The sequence below is a fragment of the Pygocentrus nattereri genome, chromosome 5 (assembly GCF_015220715.1).
Source record: "Pygocentrus nattereri isolate fPygNat1 chromosome 5, fPygNat1.pri, whole genome shotgun sequence".
Classification (NCBI taxonomy): Eukaryota; Metazoa; Chordata; class Actinopteri; order Characiformes; family Serrasalmidae; genus Pygocentrus; species Pygocentrus nattereri.
The window spans coordinates 905,016-912,515 of record NC_051215.1 but is presented as its reverse complement, the minus strand read 5'-3'; the positions used below and the strand labels follow the sequence as shown (position 1 = coordinate 912,515).

The 7,500-nt window shown below is 44.9% G+C and overlaps 1 protein-coding gene across 2 annotated transcripts in view; it reads right to left on the bottom strand.

Moving 5' to 3' along the window:
* Positions 1 to 7,500, bottom strand: part of slc8a3 (solute carrier family 8 member 3) — a 93,742-nt gene that overhangs the window by 34,961 nt on the left and 51,281 nt on the right. The gene's annotated exons all lie outside the window — the stretch shown is intronic.

The window sequence follows — 7,500 nt, the reverse complement described above, 5'->3', positions numbered from 1 at the left end:
ACAGCAGAGTAAAGACTGTGTGTATGTGGGGGGTCGGGGATGGGGGTCCGTGTTTTAACTATAGCCACCTTTTTTCTACAGGCCTCTGATGTCCATATTAGGATCTAAGACTAAGACTGGGTCTAAGCCGGCTTTCTCTATAGGGAACATAAAAGATAAGCAGCGTTTTGGAGTCTGCGGAAAACAAGTTTGATTCAGTCTATCGAATCAATTCCTTCAAACTGTCCATTTCAATGAATCAAATGTCAGGTTAAATGATTCAGTTTCAGGTTCGGTTCATCAGCACACTTTGTTGAGGTTCCAGACATTTAAATGTGAAAGATCATTTCAAATGACGTTAGAAATCTTCTTAAACCTCTGTAGATGCTGCTAAATGAAGGGCCAGATCAACAGATTCATTCAAAATAAATCAAGGAACGTGAACATTTCCTGTCATTCTCCAACACCAGAGCACATAAAAGCACTCATTCCACAGTTGGGGGCATATTTTTGCACTTGAAGTGAAAAAAAAGTATTGAGACAGCTTCTTCTAACGGCTGATAAAATGAATGTTCCTGGAAAAGAATGTCAAACTGCAAAGTAGCTCCTATTTTGCGAAGACGGGTGGGATAATTTTGTAGTATTGCACCACAGAAAACGCCGGAAGGAAGGTTACAGGGTGTCGTTTAAGATATGCCACAAATGAGAATTACAAAACCCACCCTGGGAGAACACGAACGCAAACAAACATGCTCCAAAGTCGAGACGTTTCGCCGTACAGACACTTTCCCTCTGAATTAAGAGGTCGAGAAGCCGAAATACGACAGCACGACTTCAGATTTAGTCAAGTTGCGTGAGGAAGGGCGAAGATGAGAATGCCAACAAGAAGATCAAAGTACGTCTCTAATGTGCAGCACCCAAAATACCTTTTCTTTCATCGACCACATCGTCAACCTGAGATGATGCGAAACTCGACAGGTCAGTAGGGTGTAATGTGCCCTTTCCAACGAGCCCCGGATCGCATTGCTGGCCTTCAGGGAACCAGAGATACGGACCCTGGAATCTCGCAAATTTGTTTCTGACTTAGATGCAGCCTAGGCAGCCTTGCTGAGACGCTCGCCTGGCGGAGATCCGGAGAGCCAGAGAAGTTTAGAGCACCGTTACTCGGCGAAAAAAAGAACAACAGACTTATTTACTGTGTGCTGGACGTCCGACGCCGTGAGGGGAAAGAGGCTGAGCCGGCCGAGGAGAGACTCCAACACAGAGAACAAACAGGAGGAGCTTTCAGCATCTCCCCAGAACACTTCCCGAGCCTGATCCCAGCCGGACAGTCAGGAGGAGGAGCAGCTGGACCTCTGACCGTCTCAGCGTTTTTCAAAGCAATAAGCCACAAGAGGCCGTGCATTACAATGATTTTATCACAGGAAGGTCCAAACTGGCTTATTGCTTTTATAAAATGTTGGCCAACATAAAATGACAAAATACACAATTTTTCAGAAAATAATTTGTTAATATGAATAAAAATCGACATAAAAAAGAAATGGAGTTCCGTTAGAGTACGGCATCGCTGCCAAACGAATGAGTAGAGGAACGTTGGGTCAACCATCGCTGTGCGCTGCGGTCATTTCATGGGTTTTTAAACTTTTTGTTGTATAATAATGAGCACATGATAACGCAGCACTGTTTACCGCAAAACCGTCACTGTATAAGCTCTTTTTAATCACCACGACGAGCCTAATTTAGCCCCAATCCCGCGGCACCCTCTTCTCACGCTGGGGCTGAATCCCAAACGGCTCCCTGCTCCCTACATAGTGCACTACGTAGGAGTTTAAACGCTGGATCCTGCAGCTCAACAGAGCAAAACACAACCAACAAACAGCCGTTTCTCAGTTTTATCTTTCTCTCTCTTGTCAAACTTGCAAATGAGCTGAGTGGCGACCAAGACTGCCGTCTCACACAGGGAATATGGAATATACTTACCGCCTAAATCAGGGGGGTCAAACTCGACCACTGAAAGCGCCGGAGTCACAAATCTCAGCTAATCTGCGCTTCAGCTGTGTTTTTATCTCATTTTTACTGAACATTTGGACACGACCTGAACGGGCCACTATCTGAACCACCTTCTCTACAAAACAATAGACGACATTAGCTACGGAAAACGGTTAAACCTCTTTAAAATTCAAATTAAATTTACATTTAAAACGCTTGCTTTTCTTTTTGTGTACCTGCTGGGCTACAGACTGTTTTGGAGGAAGGGGGTCAGAGCGTACACTATGCTGCAGTGCATGCTGGGGACTGTAGTGCAGCTCAGGGTGAAAAAACGGATGATAAAAATAGAAAATGAAAATAATTTCACGAGATGAACAGATGAAGATTTCACAAAGTGTAATAATGTAATACAAACGGCATATGGACGAGTATTTTTATATATTTTAAGTACATTTCAAACACACTGGAGCACGATGCTTAAAAACAGTCCAAACACTGAAATGTATCTCAGAATAAGTTGTCGTATTAAATGTATTTTAGAACACATTTATTTTAAAATGTATGGGGAAATATTACACATAGAAAGTGAACGTGTTTATCAAATCCGTTTGAAAATATCCAAAATCCTGTCCGATGCTCTTCCCTGTCTGGTTTTTGTGTCACCGCTGGGTCAGAGATTGTTTTCGGGGGAGGGGGGTCAGAGCACGCTATGTTGCAGAGCATGCTGGATACTGTAGTGCAACTCAGGGGGTAACACTTTTCTTTGGATAGTCCACTTTAGATGCTTTGTAGATGCTTAAAATTACTTTCAAGTCACATTCAACTAAATATCACACCATAATTAATACCATAAACTCTAAACCTGGATCTAAGCCCTGAATCTCAACCCAAAACCTACACCCAACCCCCAACCTGGTCCAAATCCTAAGGCTAAGCCCACCACTGTTTAGAATGAACTGAGTTCCAACAGATACATTGCTACCAATTTGACCATCTGCAGATCATCTACAGGGACTACAGTGGACTATCCACATAAAGCGAATCCTAAATCATAAGATTATCAGGACGCGTCTTCAGAGAATCAGGAACATGCTAAGATATGAGATACTGGCTTCTCCGACAGCAGCGCTACAGTCAGTATGGTTCTGGTCCGGAGCGCAAGGTCTGTGTTTTGGCCTGTGATCCTGCTCACTGCCCGTTTCCCGGTAACGTTTCCACACCCGAGTCGCCAGATATGAAACAAATTGGCCTGCAAACACAGCGAGCTGCTGCCATGGAGGCAAACAAATGAGCTGGATCAACAGAGATAACGCTGGATTCTACCACAACTACAAAGACAGAATGGAAGCGCAGCACCATTTAAGGTGGAACGGAAAAATGAAACAGAAAGCCAGTGAACAGGCTGAGGCACCAGGGGCCGTATTTCAGAGAATTCTTATCTTTTTGTCTTAAGTTAAGATTTTGCACAAATTCGTATTACAGAAGCAAATCTGATATTAATTTAATAATCTAATTTCATCTTACAGCATCTAATCTAATCTCAAGTTAGGAAATCTAAACTTACTCGATTTAAGCCAACAAGCAGCTGTCGCGTCTGTTACCTAGCAACTGACCGTACGGCACAGCTGAAACATTACATTCGTTAGTCAGGCAGCTAACGACAGCTACCGTTTCTGTGGTAAAGAAAGTCAAATAAAACTAAAATTAGATAAACTGAGAGTTAATAATATTACGTCAGCGTTTCGTGCTGTTTATCAGAGCGCCACCATCTCCAGTTTCAGTCTCCATTTCCCAAACGCTTTAGCCGAGCGCAGTGATGTTACTTCTCCTAATTAACAGCCACTTGTTCAGCTCCGCCTCCTCATTATTCAGCACCATCATGAGTTTTTATCAAACATTGACACCCAAAGGTAATCAGAGGGACGGTGAAGTCTGGGGCTTTTATACGCTGTTAGAAAGAAAAACCCACAAGTCAAAGCACCATCTTCAGCGCTACATTCCTTATGCTGTTTATGCTGCCTATCACGGCATAAAACAATAGAGACAGGCAATTAAGACAGAAGCTAAGACGCTCTGGGGTTCATCTTACCGTCAAGAAAATATTTAGGATATTTTGGCAACTTAGGATGTTTCTTGAAAACCGTTTTCTTAGCTGGAAATAAGAGATTATAGACTTAGGAACTGTCGTTCTGTAAGGGCTTCTGTACGAACTTCAGTCTTAATTGAGGTTGCCATGACAACAAAGCAGATATGATCTCAGAATTTTCTGCAATATTAACCGATTGTTAACCGCAACACCGTTTAAGGTGGAACGGGAGAATTCGAACGAATGAATCTGACTTCAGCTTCGTGAAGGCAGTGCGTATTTAAAGAAGCAGCAGGCTTTTGTTTTCGGGATAACGGGATAGCTTTGCCAACTGTACATAGCCAGCCATGCATCTAGCAACACTGACAGAGTTATAAAAACTCCACATGAGCTGGTTTATAATTTACAAACAATAAAAACATGACAACCATACATCAGGTGGTCAACTAACAGTGTAGGACTCATCGTCACTTCCTATTGTCAAAGTTTAACATTGGGCTCAGTGTCCTCAACCTGGCAACCCTAGGAGGGGGCGGGGCAGACGAGTCTCTCCAACTATTGGACGGTAGTACCCAGTGTAAACGCTTGCTGTCAGTATTACATCTTGCCGGAACAGCTGAGTGGCAGATAAGAGTTATTATTACATTAGATGAATATTTTCTATTCAATATTAAGATGCTTCGGGACTCGATTATCTATAAATATATATATTAAGAACTGGCCTCTAACTCTGCATAGACTTTCTGTCGTTGAAGCTCAGCCTGTGTGTGTGGGCAGTTTTCGGCTTACTGTAAGGAAAACTGGCCGCCTTGTGGGCGTCACTTCAACAGAGCAGCTACTGCAGATTCCATACATGTAGAAACACAAACTCGGCTTTAAATCACACGCACACACACGGACATGTGCTTTTATATATTCTAAAAAACAGTCCAAACACCAAAATGTTTTTCCGAATATTTCACCATATTAACCACATCTATTTTAAAGGTATGGGGAAATATTAACATAGACAAAAATAAGTGTGTGTAAATGTGTTTATAGATCCACCTGAACGTGTGTGGAATCCTGTCTGATGCTCTTCACTGTCTGATGCCTTTAGAGTTCCAGGATCTGCATTTTAAATGACGCCGAGTTTCTTATTTCAAATATATTTTGTGTGATTTTCACTGCATACGTTCCACATAGAACCATGAACACTCAGAGAACCAACTGCGTGCTTAAAATGGTTGTGTGCATTTATTTAGCACCAAAATTGTTATAAAATTGTTTTGTAGAAAAACTAATTGTTCATTATTTAGTGTTACTGTTTACGATGTCAAGCTTGTAACAACAGCAGAACCCTTTTGGCACAAAACAGAACCATTTTCAAGAAGGTTCTGTATAAAAACACTCATGCCTAAATGGTTCTTTGCATGGTGAAATGGTCCTTCAGACTGATGGAGGATGTGTTGGTTCTATGTATCACCAAAAAAGGTTCTGCTATTGTTACAATGTCAAGCTGGTAAGCAATAAAAGAACCATTTCGGTTAGAACCCTATAAAACACATTCAGCTCAGCCGGCTGTGCGAGTTTCAGTTTTTTTCACCCTAAACTCTCCCCTCCCTCTCTCTCTCTCTCTCTCTCTCTCTCTCCCCTCTCTCTGTCTCTCTCTCTCCTCTCTCTCTCACCCTCTCTCTCTGTCTCCCACCCCCTCTCTCTCTCTCTCTCTCTCTCTCTCCCCTCTCTCTCTCCCTCTCTCTCTCTCTCTCTCCCTCTCTCACCCTCTCTCTCTGTCTCCCACCCCCTCTCTCTCTCTCTCTCTCTCTCTCTCCCCTCTCTCTCTCCCTCTCTCTCTCTCTCTCTCTCCCTCTCTGTCTCTCTCTCCCTCTCTCTCTCTCTCTCTCTGTATCTGTCTCTCTCTCCCTCTCTCTCTCTCTCTCTCCCCTCTCTCTCGCTCTCTCTCTCTCCCTCTCTCTCTCTCTCTCCCCTCTCTCTCGCTCTCTCTCTCTCTCTCTCTCCCCTCTCTCTGTCTCTCTCTCTCCTCTCTCTCTCTCCCTCTCTCACCCTCTCTCTCTGTCTCCCACCCCCTCTCTCTCTCTCTCTCTCTCTCTCTCTCTCCCCTCTCTCTCTCCCTCTCTCTCTCTCTCTCTCTCTCTCTCCCTCTCTCTCTCTCTCCCCTCTCTCTCTCTCTCTCTCTCTCCCTCTCTGTCTCTCTCTCCCTCTCTCTCTCTCTCTCTCTGTATCTGTCTCTCTCTCCCTCTCTCTCTCTCTCTCTCCCCTCTCTCTCGCTCTCTCTCTCTCCCTCTCTCTCTCTCTCTCTCTCTCTCTCTCTCTCTCGCTCTCTCTCTCTCCCTCTCTCTCTCTCTCCCCTCTCTCTCGCTCTCTCTCTCTCCCTCTCTCTCTCTCTCCCCTCTCTCTCTCTCTCTCTCTCTCTCTCTCTCTCTCTCTGTATCTGTCTCTCTCTCCCTCTCTCTCTCTCTCTCTCTCCCCTCTCTCTCGCTCTCTCTCTCTCCCTCTCTCTCTCTCTCCCCTCTCTCTCGCTCTCTCTCTCTCCCTCTCTCTCTCCCCTCTCTCTCGCTCTCTCTCTCTCCCTCTCTCTCTCTCTCCCCTCTCTCTCGCTCTCTCTCTCTCCCTCTCTGTCTCTCTCTCTCTCTCTCTCTCTCTCTCTCTCCCCTCTCTCTCGCTCTCTCTCTCTCCCTCTCTCTCTCTCTCCCCTCTCTCTCGCTCTCTCTCTCTCCCTCTCTCTCTCTCTCCCCTCTCTCTCGCTCTCTCTCTCTCCCTCTCTGTCTCTCTCTCTCTCTCTCTCTCTCTCTCTCTCTCTCTCTCCCCTCTCTCTCGCTCTCTCTCTCTCCCTCTCTGTCTCTCTCTCTCTCTCTCTCTCTCTCTCTCTCTCTCTCTCCCCTCTCTCTCGCTCTCTCTCTCTCCCTCTCTGTCTCTCTCTCTCTCTCTCTCCCTCTCCCTCTCTCTCTCTCTCTCTCTCTCCCCTCTCTCTCTGTCTCTCTCTCTCTCTGTCTCTCTCTCTCTCTGTGTGTGTGTCTCTCTCTCTCTCTGTCTCTCTCTCTCTCTCTCTCTGTGTGTGTGTCTCTCTCTGTCTCTCTCTCTCTGGTGTTCAGTTGCGGGTCTCCCTGCATTCTGGTGCATTGTGCTGCAGCACCACGGGAATACCGGGAAAAAAACCTGCAGCCGGAGATTCCCTACACACACAAACACACACACACACACACACACACAGTTCTTTCACTTATTCTCACTTTAAAGCCCTCCATCTTTCTGTCACACTAAAATGAGGATGTGTGTGTGTGTGTGTGTGTGTGTGCGTCTGAAGAACCCTTTAAATCACTCAGTGGGCTCTTTGAGTGTTAATGGTTCTATATAGAACCATTTTCTCTCCTAAAGAACCCTTGAAGAACCGTCTTTTTAACATTTCACATCTAAACCGAACCCAAAGCTCAACCTGAGCGGTCTGA